Raw genomic sequence first — 20,165 nt, forward strand, 5'->3', positions numbered from 1 at the left:
ATGTTTGAGTACCTTTTTTCTTATTTCCTTGAGTAGTTATCAGTATTTAAGTATTTCATATGTAAACAACATCGTTTCTTAACATTGTTGAGTATTCAGTAGTAACTTCTAAATGATGAGAATGTTTATTTAACAACACTGTGCATAAATACAGCTTAAATATTGTTTTCATGTTGTCCGTCATGCTACTCTATTATGAAAATTTTAAGTAATCTAACAATGCTTCCTGACCACAATTTGTTAAAACTTTTACTTAAATGTATAATTAAGGGTTATACAGTATAATATACATATTTTCTTTTCATTTCATGCAATCATGATGACAGAAAAATATTGATACTTAACCTTGTGTAACCATGCAAACATAGCTCAGTTGAGGTCTTAGTGACATTTGCCTTACACCGACCTTGCCGAAATAGCTCATTTGGGAGAACGTTAGACTCAAGATCTAAAGGTCCCTGGTTCGATCCCGGGTTTCGGCATGGTTGAGTGCTTTTTTCTTTTTTCCTTGAGTAGTGATCAGAATTTAATTATTTCAAATTTAAACAACATCATTTCTTAACATAGTTGATTATTCAGTAGTAACTTCTAAATGATGAGAATGTTTATTTAACAACACGGTGCATAAATACAGCTTAAATATTGTTTTCATGTTGTCCGTCATGCTACTCTATTATGAAAATTTGAAGTAATCTAACAATGCTTCCTGACCACAATTTGATAAAACTTTTACTTAAATGTACGTTTAAGGGTTTGTAATTTATATATTTACAGTATAAAACACATCTTTTCTCTTCATTTCATGCAATCATGATGACAGAAAAATATTGATACTTAACCTTGTGTAACCATGCAAACATAGCTCAGTTGAGGTCTTAGTGACTTTCGCCATACACAGACTTTGCCGAAATAGCTCAGTTGGGAGAGCGTTATACTGAAGATCTAAAGGTTCTGGGTTTCGGCATGTTTGAGTACGTTTTTTCTTTTTTCCTTGAGAAGTTATCAGTATTTAATTATTTCAAATTTAAAAAACGTAATTTCTTAACAGAGTTGAGTATTCAGTAGTAACTTCTAAATGATGAGAATGTTTATTTAACAACATGGTGCATAAAAACAGCTTAAATATTGTTTTCATGTTGTCCGTCATGCTACTCTATTATGAAAATTTTAAGTAATCTATCAGTGCTTCCTGACCACAAATTGATAAAACTTTTACTTAAACGTATGATTAAGGGTTTGTAATTTATATATTTAAAGTATAAAACACATCTTTTCTCTTCATTTCATGCAACCATGATGTCAGAAAAATATTGATACTTAACCTTGTGTAACCATTCAAAAATAGCTCAGTTGAGGTCTTAGTGACATTTGCCATACACCGACCTTGCCGAAATAGCTCAGTTGGGAGAGCGTTAGACTGAATATCTAAAGGTCCCTGGTTCGATCCCGGGTTTCGGCATGTTTGCGTGCATTTTTTCTTTTTTCCGTGAGTAGTGATCAGAATTTAATTATTTTATATTTAAACAACATCATTTCTTAACATTTTTGAGTATTCAGTAGTAACTTCTAAATGACGAGAATGTTTATTTAACAGCATGGTGCATAAATACAGCTTAAATATTGTTTTCAAGTTGTAAGTCATGCTACTCTAACTATTAGGAAAATTTGAAGTAACCTAACAATGCTTCCTGACCACAATTTGTTAAAACTTTTACTTAAATGTATGATTAAGGGTTTGTAATAGATATATTTACAGTATAAAACACCTATTTTCTTTTCATTTCATGCAATCATGATGACAGAAAAATATTGATACTAAACCTTGTGTAAGCATGCAAACATAGCTCAGTTGAGGTCTTAGTGACTTTTGCCATACACAGACTTTGCCGAAATAGCTCAGTTGGGAGAGCATTAGACTGAAGCTCTAAAGGACCCGGGTCTCAGCATGTTTGAGTACATTTTTTCTTTTTTCCTTGAGTAGTTATCAGTATTGAATTATTTCAAATGTAAACAACATCATTTCTTAACATATTTGAGTATTCAGAATTATCTTCTAAATGATCAGAATGTTTATTTAATAACACGATGCATAAATACAGCTTAAATATTGTTTTCATGTTGTCCGTCATGCTACTCTATTATGAAAATTTGAAGCTTCCTGACCACAACTTGATAAAACTTTTACTTAAATGTACGATTAAGGGTTTGTAATTTATATATTTACAGTATAAAACACATCTTTTCTCTTCATTTCATGGAACCATGATGTCAGAAAAATATTGATACTTAACCTTGTGTAACCATGCAAAAATAGCTCAGTTGAGGTCTTAGTGACTTTTGCCATACACCGACCTTGCCGAAATAGCTCAGTTGGGAGAGCGTTAGACTGAAGATCTAAAGGTCCCTGGTTCGATCCAGGGTTTCGGCATGTTAGAGTGCATTTATTCTTTTTTCCTTGAGTAGTGATCAGAATTTAATTATTTCAAATTTAAACAACATCATTTCTTAACATAGTTGAGTATTCAGTAGTAACTTCTAAATGATGAGAATGTTTATTTAACAACATGGTGCATAAATACAGCTTAAGTATTGTTTTCATGTTGTAAGTCATGCTACTCTAACCATTATGAAAACTTGAAGTAATCTAACAATGCTTCCTGACCACAATTTGTTAAAACTTTTACTTAAATGTATGATTAATTGTTTGTAATGGATATATTTACAGTATAAAACACAAATTTTCTTTTCATTTCATGCAATCATGATGACAGAAAAATATTAATACTAAACCTTGTGTAACAATGCAAACATAGCTCAGTTGAGGTCTTAGTGACTTTTGCCATACACAGACTTTGCTGAAATAGCTCAGTTGGGAGAGCATTAGACTGAAGATCTAAAGGTCCCGGGTTTCAACATGTTTGAGTACTTTTTCTTATTTCCTTGAGTAGTTATCAGTATTTAATTATTTCAAATTTAAACAACATCATTTCTTAACATAGTTGAGTATTCAGTAGTAACTTCTAAATGATGAGAATGTTTAATTAACATCACGGTGCATAAATACAGCTTAAATATTTTTTTCATGTTGTACCTCATACTACTCTAACTATTATGAAAATTTGAAGTAATCTAACAATGCTTCCTGACCACAATTTGTTAAAACTTTTACTTAAATGTATAATTAAGGGTTATACAATATAATACACATATTTTCTTTTCATTTCATGCAATCATGATGACAGAAAAATATTGATACTAAACCTTGTGTTAGCATGCAAACATAGCTCAGTTGAGGTCTTAGTGACTTTTGCCATACACAGACTTTGCCGAAATAGCTCAGTTGGGAGAGCATTAGACTGAAGCTCTAAAGGACCCGGGTCTCAGCATGTTTGAGTACTTTTTTCTTTTTTCCTTGAGTAGTTATCAGTATTTAATTATTTCAAATGTAAACAACATCATTTCTTAACATAGTTGAGTATTCAGTAGTATCTTCTAAATGATGAGAATGTTTATTTAATAACACTGTGCATAAATACAGCTTAAATATTGTTTTCATGTTGTCCGTCATGCTACTCTATTATGAAAATTTGAAGCTTCCTGACCACAATTTGATAAAACTTTTACTTAAATGTATGATTAAGGGTTTGTAATTTATATATTTACAGTATAAAACACATCTTTTCTCTTCATTTCATTGAACCATGATGTCAGAAAAATATTGATACTTAACCTTGTGTAACCATGCAAAAATAGCTCAGTTGAGGTCTTAGTGACTTTTGCAATACACCGACCTTGCCAAAATAGCTCAGTTGGGAGAGCGTTAGACTGAAGCTCTAAAGGTCCCTGGTTCGATCCCGAGTTTCAGCATGTTAGAGTGCATTTTTTCTTTTTTCCTTGAGTAGTGATCAGAATTTAATTATTTCAAATTTAAACAACATCATTTTTTAACATAGTTGAGTATTCAGTAGTAACTTCTAAATGATGAGAATGTTTAATTAACAACACGGTGCATAAAATACAGCTTAAATATTGTTTTCATGTTGTAAGTCATGCTACTCTAACCATTATGAAAATTTGAAGTAATCTAACAATGCTTCCTGACCACAATTTGATAAAACTTTAACTTAAATGTATGATTAAGGGTTTGTAATGGATATATTTACAGTATAAAACACATATTTTCTTTTCATTTCATGCAATCATGATGACAGAAAAATATTAATACTAAACCTTGTGTAACCATGCAAACATTGCTCAGTTGAGGTCTTAGTGACTTTTGCCATACACAGACTTTGCTGAAATAGCTCAGTTGGGAGAGCGTTAGACTGAAGATCTAAAGGTCCCGGGTTTCAACATGTTTGAGTACCTTTTTTCTTATTTCCTTGAGTAGTTATCAGTATTTAAGTATTTCATATGTAAACAACATCGTTTCTTAACATTGTTGAGTATTCAGTAGTAACTTCTAAATGATGAGAATGTTTATTTAACAACACTGTGCATAAATAAAGCTTAAATATTGTTTTCATGTTGTCCGTCATGCTACTCTATTATGAAAATTTTAAGTAATCTAACAATGCTTCCTGACCACAATTTGTTAAAACTTTTACTTAAATGTATAATTAAGGGTTATACAGTATAATATACATATTTTCTTTTCATTTCATGCAATCATGATGACAGAAAAATATTGATACTAAACCTTGTGTAACCATGCAAACATAGCTCAGTTGAGGTGTTAGTGACTTTTGCCATACATAGACTTTGCCGAAATAGCTCAGTTGGGAGAGCGTTAGACTGAAGATCTAAAGGTCCCGGGTTTCAGCATGTTTCAGTACCTTTTTTCTTCTTTCCTTGAGCAGTTATCAGTTTTTAAGTATTTCAAATGTAAACAACATCATTTCTTAAAATAGTTGAGTATTCAGTAGTAACTTCTAAATGATGAGAATGTTTATTTAACAACACGGTGCATAAATACAGCTTAAATATTGTTTTCATGTTGTCCATCAAGCTACTCTATTATGAAAATTTGAAGTAAACTAACTGCTTCCTTACCACAATTTGTTAAAACTTTTACTTAAATGTACGATTAAGGGTTTGTAATTTATATATTTACATTATAAAACACATCTTTTCTCTGCATTTCATGCAATCATGATGACAGAAAAATATTGATACTTAACCTTGTGTAACCATGCAAACATAGCTCAGTTGAGGTCTTAGTGACTTTTGCCTTACACCGACCTTGCCGAAATAGCTCATTTGGGAGAACGTTAGACTCAAGATCTAAAGGTCCCTGGTTCGATCCCGGGTTTCGGCATGGTTGAGTGCTTTTTTCTTTTTTCCTTGAGTAGTGATCAGAATTTAATTATTTCAAATTTAAACAACATCATTATTTAACATAGTTGATTATTCAGTAGTAACTTCTAAATGATGAGAATGTTTATTTAACAACACGGTGCATAAATATAGCTTAAATATTGTTTTCATGTTGTCCGTCATGCTACTCTATTATGAAAATTTGAAGTAATCTAACAATGCTTCCTGACCACAATTTGATAAAACTTTTACTTAAATGTACGTTTAAGGGTTTGTAATTTATATATTTACAGTATAAAACACATCTTTTCTCTTCATTTCATGCAATCATGATGACAGAAAAATATTGATACTTAACCTTGTGTAACCATGCAAACATAGCTCAGTTGAGGTCTTAGTGACTTTCGCCATACACAGACTTTGCCGAAATAGCTCAGTTGGGAGAGCGTTAGACTGAAGATCTAAAGGTTCTGGGTTTCGGCATGTTTGAGTACGTTTTTTCTTTTTTCCTTGAGAAGTTATCAGTATTTAATTATTTCAAATTTAAAAAACGTAATTTCTTAACAGAGTTGAGTATTCAGTAGTAAGTTCTAAATGATGAGAATGTTTATTTAACAACATGGTGCATAAATACAGCTTAAATATTGTTTTCATGTTGTAAGTCATGCTACTCTAACCATTATGAAAATTTGAAGTAATCTAACAATGCTTCCTGACCACAATTTGTTAAAAATTTTACTTAAATGTATAATTAAGGGTTATACAGTATAAAACACATATTTTCTTTTCATTTCATGCAATCATGATGACAAAAAAATATTGGTACCAAACCTTGTGTAAGCATGCAAACATAGCTCAGTTGAGGTCTTAGTGACTTTTGCCATACACAGACTTTGCCGAAATAGCTCAGTTGGGAGAGCATTAGACTGAAGATCTAAAGGTCCCGGGTCTCAGCATGTTTGAGTACATTTTTTCTTTTTTCCTTGAGTAGTTATCAGTATTTAATTATTTCAAATGTAAACAACATCATTTCTTAACATAGTTGAGTATTCAGTAGTATCTTCTAAATGATGAGAATGTTTATTTAATAACACAGTGCATAAATACAGCTTAAATATTGTTTTCATGTTGTCCGTCATGCTACTCTATTATGAAAATTTTAAGTAATCTATCAGTGCTTCCTGACCACAAATTGATAAAACTTTTACTTAATCGTATGATTAAGGGTTTGTAATTTATATATTTACAGTATAAAACACATCTTTTCTCTTCATTTCATGCAACCATGATGTCAGAAAAATATTGATACTTAACCTTGTGTAACCATGCAAAAATAGCTCAGTTGAGGTCTTAGTGACTTTTGCCATACACCGACCTTGCCGAAATAGCTCAGTTGGGAGAGCGTTAGACTGAAGATCTAAAGGTCCCTGGTTCAATCCAAGGTTTCGGCATGTTTGCGTGCATTTTTTCTTTTTTCCGTGAGTAGTGATCAGAATTTAATTATTTTATATTTAAACAACATCATTTCTTAACATTTTTGAGTATTCAGTAGTAACTTCTAAATGACGAGAATGTTTATTTAACAGCATGGTGCATAAATACAGCTTAAATATTGTTTTCATGTTGTAAGTCATGCTACTCTAACTATTAGGAAAATTTGAAGTAATCTAACAATGCTTCCTGACCACAATTTGTTAAAACTTTTACTTAAATGTATGATTAAGGGTTTGTAATAGATATATTTACAGTATAAAACACCTATTTTCTTTTCATTTCATGCAATCATGATGACAGAAAAATATTAATACTAAACCTTGTGTAAGCAGGCAAACATAGCTCAGTTGAGGTCTTAGTGACTTTTGCCATACACAGACTTTGCCGAAATAGCTCAGTTGGGAGAGCATTAGACTGAAGCTCTAAAGGACCCGGGTCTCAGCATGTTTGAGTACATTTTTTCTTTTTTCCTTGAGTAGTTATCAGTATTTAATTATTTCAAATGTAAACAACATCATTTCTTAACATAGTTGAGTATTCAGAAGTATCTTCTAAATGATGAGAATGTTTATTTAATAACATGATGCATAAATACAGCTTAAATATTGTTTTCATGTTGTCCGTCATGCTACTCTATTATGAAAATTTGAAGCTTCCTGACCACAACTTGATAAAACTTTTACTTAAATGTACGATTAAGGGTTTGTAATTTATATATTTACAGTATAAAACACATGTTTTCTCTTCATTTCATGGAACCATGATGTCAGAAAAATATTGATACTTAACCTTGTGTAACCATGCAAAAATAGCTCAGTTGAGGTCTTAGTGACTTTTGTCATACACCGACCTTGCCAAAATAGCTCATTTGGGAGAGCGTTAGACTGAAGATCTAAAGGTCCCTGGTTCGATCCTGGGTTTCGACATGTTAGAGTGCATTTTTTCTTTTTTCCTTGAGTAGTGATCAGAATTTAATTATTTCAAATTTAAACAACATCATTTCTTAACATAGTTGAGTATTCAGTAGTAACTTCTAAATGATGAGATTGTTTATTTAACAACACGGTGCATAAATACAGCTTAAATATTGTTTTCATGTTGTCCGTCATGCTACTCTATTTTGAAAATTTGAAGTAATCTAACAATGCTTCCTGACCACAATTTGATAAAACTTTTACTTAAATGTACGTTTAAGGGTTTGTAATTTATATATTTACAGTATAAAACACATCTTTTCTCTTCATTTCATGCAATCATGATGACAGAAAAATATTGATACTTAACCTTGTGTAACCATGCAAACATAGCTCAGTTGAGGTCTTAGTGACTTTTGCCATACACAGACTTTGCCGAAATAGCTCAGTTGGGAGAGCGTTAGACTGAAGATCTAAAGGTTCTGGGTTTCGGCATGTTTGAGTACGTTTCTTCTTTTTTTCTTGAGAAGTTATCAGTATTTAATTATTTCAAATTTAAGAAACGTAATATCTTAACAGAGTTGAGTATTCAGTAGTAAGTTCTAAATGATGAGAATGTTTTTTTAACAACATGGTGCATAAATACAGCTTAAATATTGTTTTCATGTTGTAAGTCATGCTACTCTAACCATTATGAAAATTTGAAGTAATCTAACAATGCTTCCTGACCACAATTTGTTAAAACTTTTACTTAAATGTATGATTAATTGTTTGTAATGGATATATTTACAGTATAAAACACAAATTTTCTTTTCATTTCATGCAATCATGATGACAGAAAAATATTGATACTAAACCTTGTGTAAGCATGCAAACATAGCTCAGTTGAGGTCTTAGTGACTTTTGCCATACACAGACTTTGCCGAAATAGCTCAGTTGGGAGAGTGTTAGACTGAAGATCTAAAGGTCCCGGGTTTCAGCATGTTTGAGTACCTTTTTTCTTATTTCCTTGAGTAGTTATCAGTATTTAAGTATTTCAAATGTAAACAACATCGTTTCTTAACATAGTTGAGTATTCTGTAGAAACTTCTAAATGATGAGAATGTTATTTAACAACACGGTGTATAAATACAGCTTAAATATTGTTTTCATGTTGTCCGTCATGCTACTCTATTATGAAAATTTTAAGTAAACAAACTGCTTCCTGACCACAATTTGTTAAAACTTTTACTTAAATGTACGATTAATAGTTTGTAATTTATATATTTACAGTATAAAACACATCTTTTTTCTTCATTTCATGCAATCATGATGACAGAAAAATATTGATACTTAACCTTGTGTAACCATGCAAACATAGCTCAGTTGAGGTCTTAGTGACTTTTGCCAAACACCGACCTTGCCGAAAGAGCTCATTTGGGAGAGCGTTATACTGAAGATCTAAATGTCCGTGGTTCGATCCCGGGTTTCGGCAAGTTTGAGTTCTTTTTTCTTTTTCCCTAGAGTAGTGATCAGAATTTAATTATTTCAAATTTAAACAACATCATTTCTTTACATAGTTGAGTATTCAGTAGTAACTTCTAAATGATGAGAATGTTTATTTAACAACACGGTGCATAAATACAGCTTAAATATTGTTTTCATGTTGTCCATCATGCTTCTCTATTATGAAAATTTGAAGTAATCTAACAATGCTTCCTGACCACAATTTGCTAAAACTTTTACTTAAATGTATGATTAAGGGTTTGTAATGGATATATTTACAGTATAAAACACATATTTTCTTTTCATTTCATGCAATCATGATGACAGAAAAATATTGATACTAAACCTTGTGTAAGCATGCAAACATAGCTCAGTTGAGGTCTTAGTGACTTTTGCCAAACACCGACCTTGCCGAAATAGCTCATTTGGGAGAGCGTTATACTGAAGATCTAAATGTCCGTGGTTCGATCCTGGGTTTCGGCATGTTTGAGTTCTTTTTTCTTTTTCCCTTGAGTAGTGATCAGTATTTAATTATTTCAAATATAAACAACATCATTTCTTAACATAGTTGAGTATTCAGTAGTATCTCCTAAATGATGAGAATGTTTATTTAACAACACGGTGCAAAAAAACAGCTTAAATATTGTTTTCAAGTTGTCCGTCATGCTACTCTATTATGAAAATTTGAAGTAATCTAACAATGCTTAATGACCACAATTTGTTAAAACTTTTACATAAATGTATAATTAAGGGTTATACAGTATAAAACACATATTTTCTTTTCATTTCATGCAATTCTGTTGGAAGAAAAATATTGATACTAAACATTGTGTAACCATGCAAACATAGCTCAGTTGAGGTCTTAGTGACTTTTGCCATACACAGACTTTGCCAAAATAGCTCAGTTGGGAGAGCGTTAGACTGAAGATCTAAAGGTCCCGGGTTTCAGCATGTTTCAGTAACTTTTTTCTTCTTTCCTTGAGCAGTTATCAGTTTTTAAGTATTTCAAATGTAAACAACATTGTTTCTTAACATAGTTGAGTATTCAGTAGTAACTTCTAAATGATGAGAATGTTTATTTAACAACACGGTGCCTAAATACAGCTTAAACATTGTTTTCATGTTGTCCATCATGCTACTCTATTATGAAAATTTGAAGTAAACTAACTGCTTCCTGACCACAATTTGTTAAAACTTTTACTTAAATGTACGATTAAGGGTTTGTAATTTATATATTTACAGTATAAAACACATCTTTTCTCTTCATTTCATGCAATCATGATGACAGAAAAATATTGATACTTAACCTTGTGTAACCATGCAAACATAGCTCAGTTGAGGTCTTAGTGACTTTTGCCGTACACAAACTTTGCCGAAATAGCTCAGTTGGGAGAGCGTTAGACTGAAGATCTAAAGGTCCCTGGTTCGATCACGGGTTTCGGCATGGTTGAGTGCTTTTTTCTTTTTTCCTTGAGTAGTGATCAGAATTTAATTATTTCAAATTTAAACAACGTCATTTCTTAACATAGTTGAGTATTCAGTAGTAACTTCTAAATGATGAGATTGTTTATTTAACAACACGGTGCATAAATACAGCTTAAATATTGTTTTCATGTTGTCCGTCATGCTACTCTATTATGAAAATTTGAAGTAATCTAACAATGCTTCCTGACCACAATTTGATAAAACTTTTACTTAAATGTACGTTTAAGGGTTTGTAATTTATATATTTACAGTATAAAACACATCTTTTCTCTTCATTTCATGCAATCATGATGACAGAAAAATATTGATACTTAACCTTGTGTAACCATGCAAACATAGCTCAGTTGAGGTCTTAGTGACTTTTGCCATACACAGACTTTGCCGAAATAGCTCAGTTGGGAGAGCGTTAGACTGAAGATCTAAAGGTTCTGGGTTTCGGCATGTTTGAGTACGTTTCTTCTTTTTTTCTTGAGAAGTTATCAGTATTTAATTATTTCAAATTTAAAAAACGTAATATCTTAACAGAGTTGAGTATTCAGTAGTAAGTTCTAAATGATGAGAATGTTTTTTTAACAACATGGTGCATAAATACAGCTTAAATATTGTTTTCATGTTGTAAGTCATGCTACTCTAACCATTATGAAAATTTGAAGTAATCTAACAATGCTTCCTGACCACAATTTGTTAAAACTTTTACTTAAATGTATAATAAAGGGTTATACAGTATAAAACACATATTTTCTTTTCATTTCATGCAATCATGATGACAGAAAAATATTGATACTAAACCTTGTGTAACCATGCAAAAATAGCTCAGTTGAGGTCTTAGTGACTTTTGCCATACACCGACCTTGCCGAAATAGCTCAGTTGGGAGAGCGTTAGACTGAAGATCTAAATGTCCCTGGTTTGATCCCGTGTTTCGGCATGTTTGCGTGCATTTTTTCTTTTTTCCGTGAGTAGTGATCAGAATTTAATTATTTTATATTTAAACAACATCATTTCTTAACATTTTTGAGTATTCAGTAGTAACTTCTAAATGACGAGAATGTTTATTTAACAGCATTGTGCATAAATACAGCTTAAATATTGTTTTCATGTTGTAAGTCATGCTACTCTAACTATTAGGAAAATTTGAAGTAATCTAACAATGCTTCCTGACCACAATTTGTTAAAACTTTTACTTAAATGTATGATTAAGGGTTTGTAATAGATATATTTACAGTATAAAACACTTATTTTCTTTTCATTTCATGCAATCATGATGACAGAAAAATATTGATACTAAACCTTGTGTAAGCATGCAAACATAGCTCAGTTGAGGTCTTAGTGACTTTTGCCATACACAGACTTTGCCGAAATAGCTCAGTTGGGAGAGCATTAGACTGAAGCTCTAAAGGACCCGGGTCTCAGCATGTTTGAGTACATTTTTTCTTTTTTCCTTGAGAAGTTATGAGTATTTAATTATTTCAAATGTAAACAACATCATTTCTTAACATAGTTGAGTATTCAGAAGTATCTTCTAAATGATGAGAATGTTTATTTAATAACACGATGCATAAATACAGCTTAAATATTGTTTTCATGTTGTCCGTCATGCTACTCTATTATGAAAATTTGAAGCTTCCTGACCACAACTTGATAAAACTTTTACTTAAATGTACGATTAAGGGTTTGTAATTTATATATTTACAGTATAAAACACCTCTTTTCTCTTCATTTCATGGAACCATGATGTCAGAAAAATATTGATACTTAACCTTGTGTAACCATGCAAAAATAGCTCAGTTGAGGTCTTAGTGACTTTTGCCATACACTGACCTTGCCGAAATAGCTCAGTTGGGAGAGCGTTAAACTGAAGATCTAAAGGTCCCTGGTTCGATCCTGGGTTTCGGCATGTTAGAGTGCATTTTTTCTTTTTTCCTTGAGTAGTGATCAGAATTTAATTATTTCAAATTTAAACAACATCATTTCTTAACATAGTTGAGTATTCAGTAGTAACTTCTAAATGATGAGAATGTTTATTTAACAACATGGTGCATAAATACAGCTTAAGTATTGTTTTCATGTTGTAAGTCATGCTACTCTAACCATTATGAAAACTTGAAGTAATCTAACAATGCTTCCTGACCACAATTTGTTAAAACTTTTACTTAAATGTATGATTAATTTTTTGTAATGGATATATTTACAGTATAAAACACAAATTTTCTTTTCATTTCATGCAATCATGATGACAGAAAAATATTAATACTAAACCTTGTGTAACAATGCAAACATAGCTCAGTTGAGGCCTTAGTGACTTTTGCCATACACAGACTTTGCTGAAATAGCTCAGTTGGGAGAGCGTTAGACTGAAGATCTAAAGGTCCCGGGTTTCAAAATGTTTGAGTACTTTTTCTTATTTCCATGAGTAGTTATCAGTATTTAATTATTTCAAATTTAAACAACATCATTTCTTAACAGAGTTGAGTATTCAGTAGTAAGTTCTAAATGATGAGAATGTTTTTTTAACAACATGGTGCATAAATACAGCTTAAATATTGTTTTCATGTTGTAAGTCATGCTACTCTAACCATTATGAAAATTTGAAGTAATCTAACAATGCTTCCTGACCACAATTTGTTAAAACTTTTACTTAAATGTATAATAAAGGGTTATACAGTATAAAACACATATTTTCTTTTCATTTCATGCAATCATGATGACAGAAAAATATTGATACTAAACCTTGTGTAACCATGCAAAAATAGCTCAGTTGAGGTCTTAGTGACTTTTGCCATACACCGACCTTGCCGAAATAGCTCAGTTGGGAGAGCGTTAGACTGAAGATCTAAATGTCCCTGGTTTGATCCCGTGTTTCGGCATGTTTGCGTGCATTTTTTCTTTTTTCCGTGAGTAGTGATCAGAATTTAATTATTTTATATTTAAACAACATCATTTCTTAACATTTTTGAGTATTCAGTAGTAACTTCTAAATGACGAGAATGTTTATTTAACAGCATTGTGCATAAATACAGCTTAAATATTGTTTTCATGTTGTAAGTCATGCTACTCTAACTATTAGGAAAATTTGAAGTAATCTAACAATGCTTCCTGACCACAATTTGTTAAAACTTTTACTTAAATGTATGATTAAGGGTTTGTAATAGATATATTTACAGTATAAAACACTTATTTTCTTTTCATTTCATGCAATCATGATGACAGAAAAATATTGATACTAAACCTTGTGTAAGCATGCAAACATAGCTCAGTTGAGGTCTTAGTGACTTTTGCCATACACAGACTTTGCCGAAATAGCTCAGTTGGGAGAGCATTAGACTGAAGCTCTAAAGGACCCGGGTCTCAGCATGTTTGAGTACATTTTTTCTTTTTTCCTTGAGAAGTTATGAGTATTTAATTATTTCAAATGTAAACAACATCATTTCTTAACATAGTTGAGTATTCAGAAGTATCTTCTAAATGATGAGAATGTTTATTTAATAACACGATGCATAAATACAGCTTAAATATTGTTTTCATGTTGTCCGTCATGCTACTCTATTATGAAAATTTGAAGCTTCCTGACCACAACTTGATAAAACTTTTACTTAAATGTACGATTAAGGGTTTGTAATTTATATATTTACAGTATAAAACACCTCTTTTCTCTTCATTTCATGGAACCATGATGTCAGAAAAATATTGATACTTAACCTTGTGTAACCATGCAAAAATAGCTCAGTTGAGGTCTTAGTGACTTTTGCCATACACTGACCTTGCCGAAATAGCTCAGTTGGGAGAGCGTTAAACTGAAGATCTAAAGGTCCCTGGTTCGATCCTGGGTTTCGGCATGTTAGAGTGCATTTTTTCTTTTTTCCTTGAGTAGTGATCAGAATTTAATTATTTCAAATTTAAACAACATCATTTCTTAACATAGTTGAGTATTCAGTAGTAACTTCTAAATGATGAGAATGTTTATTTAACAACATGGTGCATAAATACAGCTTAAGTATTGTTTTCATGTTGTAAGTCATGCTACTCTAACCATTATGAAAACTTGAAGTAATCTACCAATGCTTCCTGACCACAATTTGTTAAAACTTTTACTTAAATGTATGATTATTTTTTTGTAATGGATATATTTACAGTATAAAACACAAATTTTCTTTTCATTTCATGCAATCATGATGACAGAAAAATATTAATACTAAACCTTGTGTAACAATGCAAACATAGCTCAGTTGAGGCCTTAGTGACTTTTGCCATACACAGACTTTGCTGAAATAGCTCAGTTGGGAGAGCGTTAGACTGAAGATCTAAAGGTCCCGGGTTTCAAAATGTTTGAGTACTTTTTCTTATTTCCATGAGTAGTTATCAGTATTTAATTATTTCAAATTTAAACAACATCATTTCTTAACATAGTTGAGTATTCAGTAGTAACTTCTAAATGATGAGAATGTTTAATTAACACCACGGTGCATAAATACAGCTTAAATATTTTTTTCATGTTGTAAGTCATACTACTCTAACTATTATGAAAATTTGAAGTAATCTAACAATGCTTCCTGACCACAATTTGTTAAAACTTTTACTTAAATGTATAATTAAGGGTTATACAGTATAATACACATATTTTCTTTTCATTTCATGCAATCATGATGACAGAAAAATATTGATACTAAACCTTGTGTAACCATACAAACATAGCTCAGTTGAGGTCTTAGTGACTTTTGCCATACACAGACTTTGCCGAAATAGCTCAGTTGGGAGAGTGTTAGAATGAAGATCTAAAGGTCCCGGGTTTCAGCATGTTTCAGTACCTTTTTTCTTCTTTCCTTGAGCAGTTATCAGTTTTTAAGTAATTCAAATGTAAACAACATAATTTCTTAAAATAGTTGAGTATTCAGTTGTAACTTCTAAATGATGAGAATGTTTATTTAACAACACGGTGCATAAATACAGCTTAAATATTGTTTTCATGTTGTCCGTCATGCTACTCTATAATGAAAATTTGAAGTAATCTAACAATGCTTCCTGACCACAATTTGTTAAAACTTTTACTTAAATGTATGACTAAGGGTTTGTAATGGATATATTTACAGTATAAAACACATATTTTCTTTTCATTTCATGCAATCATGATGACAGAAAAATATTGATACTAAACCTTGTGTAAGCATGCAAACATAGCTCAGTTGAGGTCTTAGTGACTTTTGCCAAACACCGACCTTGCCGAAATAGCTCATTTGGGAGAGCGTTATACTGAAGATCTAAATGTCCGTGGTTCGATCCTGGGTTTCGGCATGTTTGAGTTCTTTTTTCTTTTTCCCTTGAGTAGTGATCAGTATTTAATTATTTCAAATATAAACAACATCATTTCTTAACATAGTTGAGTATTCAGTAGTATCTCCTAAATGATGAGAATGTTTATTTAACAACACGGTGCAAAAAAACAGCTTAAATATTGTTTTCATGTTGTCCGTCATGCTACTCTATTATGAAAATTTGAAGTAATCTAACAATGCTTAATGACCACAATTTGTTAAAACTTTTACATAAATGTATAATTAAGGGTTATACAGTATAAAACACATATTTTCTTTTCATTTCATGCAATTCTGTTGGAAGAAAAATATTGATACTAAACATTGTGTAACCATGCAAACATAGCTCAGTTGAGGTCTTAGTGACTTTTGCCATACACAGACTTTGCCAAAATAGCTCAGTTGGGAGAGCGTTAGACTGAAGATCTAAAGGTCCCGGGTTTCAGCATGTTTCAGTAACTTTTTTCTTCTTTCCTTGAGCAGTTATCAGTTTTTAAGTATTTCAAATGTAAACAACATTGTTTCTTAACATAGTTGAGTATTCAGTAGTAACTTCTAAATGATGAGAATGTTTATTTAACAACACGGTGCCTAAATACAGCTTAAACATTGTTTTCATGTTGTCCATCATGCTACTCTATTATGAAAATTTGAAGTAAACTAACTGCTTCCTGACCACAATTTGTTAAAACTTTTACTTAAATGTACGATTAAGGGTTTGTAATTTATATATTTACAGTATAAAACACATCTTTTCTCTTCATTTCATGCAATCATGATGACAGAAAAATATTGATACTTAACCTTGTGTAACCATGCAAACATAGCTCAGTTGAGGTCTTAGTGACTTTTGCCGTACACAAACTTTGCCGAAATAGCTCAGTTGGGAGAGCGTTAGACTGAAGATCTAAAGGTCCCTGGTTCGATCACGGGTTTCGGCATGGTTGAGTGCTTTTTTCTTTTTTCCTTGAGTAGTGATCAGAATTTAATTATTTCAAATTTAAACAACATCATTTCTTAACATAGTTGAGTATTCAGTAGTAACTTCTAAATGATGAGATTGTTTATTTAACAACACGGTGCATAAATACAGCTTAAATATTGTTTTCATGTTGTCCGTCATGCTACTCTATTATGAAAATTTGAAGTAATCTAACAATGCTTCCTGACCACAATTTGATAAAACTTTTACTTAAATGTACGTTTAAGGGTTTGTAATTTATATATTTACAGTATAAAACACATCTTTTCTCTTCATTTCATGCAATCATGATGACAGAAAAATATTGATACTTAACCTTGTGTAACCATGCAAACATAGCTCAGTTGAGGTCTTAGTGACTTTTGCCATACACAGACTTTGCCGAAATAGCTCAGTTGGGAGAGCGTTAGACTGAAGATCTAAAGGTTCTGGGTTTCGGCATGTTTGAGTACGTTTCTTCTTTTTTTCTTGAGAAGTTATCAGTATTTAATTATTTCAAATTTAAAAAACGTAATATCTTAACAGAGTTGAGTATTCAGTAGTAAGTTCTAAATGATGAGAATGTTTTTTTAACAACATGGTGCATAAATACAGCTTAAATATTGTTTTCATGTTGTAAGTCATGCTACTCTAACCATTATGAAAATTTGAAGTAATCTAACAATGCTTCCTGACCACAATTTGTTAAAACTTTTACTTAAATGTATAATAAAGGGTTATACAGTATAAAACACATATTTTCTTTTCATTTCATGCAATCATGATGACAGAAAAATATTGATACTAAACCTTGTGTAACCATGCAAAAATAGCTCAGTTGAGGTCTTAGTGACTTTTGCCATACACCGACCTTGCCGAAATAGCTCAGTTGGGAGAGCGTTAGACTGAAGATCTAAATGTCCCTGGTTTGATCCCGTGTTTCGGCATGTTTGCGTGCATTTTTTCTTTTTTCCGTGAGTAGTGATCAGAATTTAATTATTTTATATTTAAACAACATCATTTCTTAACATTTTTGAGTATTCAGTAGTAACTTCTAAATGACGAGAATGTTTATTTAACAGCATTGTGCATAAATACAGCTTAAATATTGTTTTCATGTTGTAAGTCATGCTACTCTAACTATTAGGAAAATTTGAAGTAATCTAACAATGCTTCCTGACCACAATTTGTTAAAACTTTTACTTAAATGTATGATTAAGGGTTTGTAATAGATATATTTACAGTATAAAACACTTATTTTCTTTTCATTTCATGCAATCATGATGACAGAAAAATATTGATACTAAACCTTGTGTAAGCATGCAAACATAGCTCAGTTGAGGTCTTAGTGACTTTTGCCATACACAGACTTTGCCGAAATAGCTCAGTTGGGAGAGCATTAGACTGAAGCTCTAAAGGACCCGGGTCTCAGCATGTTTGAGTACATTTTTTCTTTTTTCCTTGAGAAGTTATGAGTATTTAATTATTTCAAATGTAAACAACATCATTTCTTAACATAGTTGAGTATTCAGAAGTATCTTCTAAATGATGAGAATGTTTATTTAATAACACGATGCATAAATACAGCTTAAATATTGTTTTCATGTTGTCCGTCATGCTACTCTATTATGAAAATTTGAAGCTTCCTGACCACAACTTGATAAAACTTTTACTTAAATGTACGATTAAGGGTTTGTAATTTATATATTTACAGTATAAAACACCTCTTTTCTCTTCATTTCATGGAACCATGATGTCAGAAAAATATTGATACTTAACCTTGTGTAACCATGCAAAAATAGCTCAGTTGAGGTCTTAGTGACTTTTGCCATACACTGACCTTGCCGAAATAGCTCAGTTGGGAGAGCGTTAAACTGAAGATCTAAAGGTCCCTGGTTCGATCCTGGGTTTCGTCATGTTAGAGTGCATTTTTTCTTTTTTCCTTGAGTAGTGATCAGAATTTAATTATTTCAAATTTAAACAACATCATTTCTTAACATAGTTGAGTATTCAGTAGTAACTTCTAAATGATGAGAATGTTTATTTAACAACATGGTGCATAAATACAGCTTAAGTATTGTTTTCATGTTGTAAGTCATGCTACTCTAACCATTATGAAAACTTGAAGTAATCTAACAATGCTTCCTGACCACAATTTGTTAAAACTTTTACTTAAATGTATGATTAATTGTTTGTAATGGATATATTTACAGTATAAAACACAAATTTTCTTTTCATTTCATGCAATCATGATGACAGAAAAATATTAATACTAAACCTTGTGTAACAATGCAAACATAGCTCAGTTGAGGCCTTAGTGACTTTGGCCATACACAGACTTTGCTGAAATAGCTCAGTTGGGAGAGCGTTAGACTGAAGATCTAAAGGTCCCGGGTTTCAAAATGTTTGAGTACTTTTTCTTATTTCCATGAGTAGTTATCAGTATTTAATTATTTCAAATTTAAACAACATCATTTCTTAACATAGTTGAGTATTCAGTAGTAACTTCTAAATGATGAGAATGTTTAATTAACACCACGGTGCATAAATACAGCTTAAATATTTTTTTCATGTTGTAAGTCATACTACTCTAACTATTATGAAAATTTGAAGTAATCTAACAATGCTTCCTGACCACAATTTGTTAAAACTTTTACTTAAATGTATAATTAAGGGTTATACAGTATAATACACATATTTTCTTTTCATTTCATGCAATCATGATGACAGAAAAATATTGATACTAAACCTTGTGTAACCATACAAACATAGCTCAGTTGAGGTCTTAGTGACTTTTGCCATACACAGACTTTGCCGAAATAGCTCAGTTGGGAGAGTGTTAGAATGAAGATCTAAAGGTCCCGGGTTTCAGCATGTTTCAGTACCTTTTTTCTTCTTTCCTTGAGCAGTTATCAGTTTTTAAGTAATTCAAATGTAAACAAAATAATTTCTTAAAATAGTTGAGTATTCAGTTGTAACTTCTAAATGATGAGAATGTTTATTTAACAACACGGTGCATAAATACAGCTTAAATATTGTTTTCATGTTGTCCGTCATGCTACTCTATAATGAAAATTTGAAGTAATCTAACAATGCTTCCTGACCACAATTTGTTAAAACTTTTACTTAAATGTATAATTAAGGGTTATACAGTATAATATACATATTTTCTTTTCATTTCATGCAATCATGATGACAGAAAA

General features: G+C 31.3%; 7 non-coding genes across 7 annotated transcripts; all 7 read left to right on the forward strand.

The window, feature by feature from the left end:
- Window positions 1–409: 409 nt before the first annotated feature.
- TRNAL-CAA (transfer RNA leucine (anticodon CAA)) lies at window positions 410–482 on the forward strand. The gene has a single exon. It is a non-coding gene; the product is annotated as a tRNA-Leu (tRNA).
- A 904-nt stretch (window positions 483–1,386) lies between these two features.
- TRNAF-GAA (transfer RNA phenylalanine (anticodon GAA)) lies at window positions 1,387–1,459 on the forward strand. The gene has a single exon. It is a non-coding gene; the product is annotated as a tRNA-Phe (tRNA).
- Window positions 1,460–2,355: 896 nt separating this feature from the next.
- TRNAF-GAA (transfer RNA phenylalanine (anticodon GAA)) lies at window positions 2,356–2,428 on the forward strand. Its single transcript has one exon. It is a non-coding gene; the product is annotated as a tRNA-Phe (tRNA).
- A 2,816-nt stretch (window positions 2,429–5,244) lies between these two features.
- Window positions 5,245–5,317, forward strand: TRNAL-CAA (transfer RNA leucine (anticodon CAA)). Its single transcript has one exon. It is a non-coding gene; the product is annotated as a tRNA-Leu (tRNA).
- Window positions 5,318–6,694: 1,377 nt separating this feature from the next.
- TRNAF-GAA (transfer RNA phenylalanine (anticodon GAA)) lies at window positions 6,695–6,767 on the forward strand. Its single transcript has one exon. It is a non-coding gene; the product is annotated as a tRNA-Phe (tRNA).
- Window positions 6,768–10,580: 3,813 nt separating this feature from the next.
- Window positions 10,581–10,653, forward strand: TRNAF-GAA (transfer RNA phenylalanine (anticodon GAA)). The gene has a single exon. It is a non-coding gene; the product is annotated as a tRNA-Phe (tRNA).
- Window positions 10,654–16,869: 6,216 nt separating this feature from the next.
- On the forward strand, window positions 16,870–16,942 carry TRNAF-GAA (transfer RNA phenylalanine (anticodon GAA)). The gene has a single exon. It is a non-coding gene; the product is annotated as a tRNA-Phe (tRNA).
- Window positions 16,943–20,165: the final 3,223 nt, after the last annotated feature.

This window comes from Taudactylus pleione, unplaced genomic scaffold (assembly GCF_031769625.1).
Source record: "Taudactylus pleione unplaced genomic scaffold, aTauple2 ptg000593l, whole genome shotgun sequence".
NCBI classification, from domain to species: domain Eukaryota; kingdom Metazoa; phylum Chordata; class Amphibia; order Anura; family Myobatrachidae; genus Taudactylus; species Taudactylus pleione.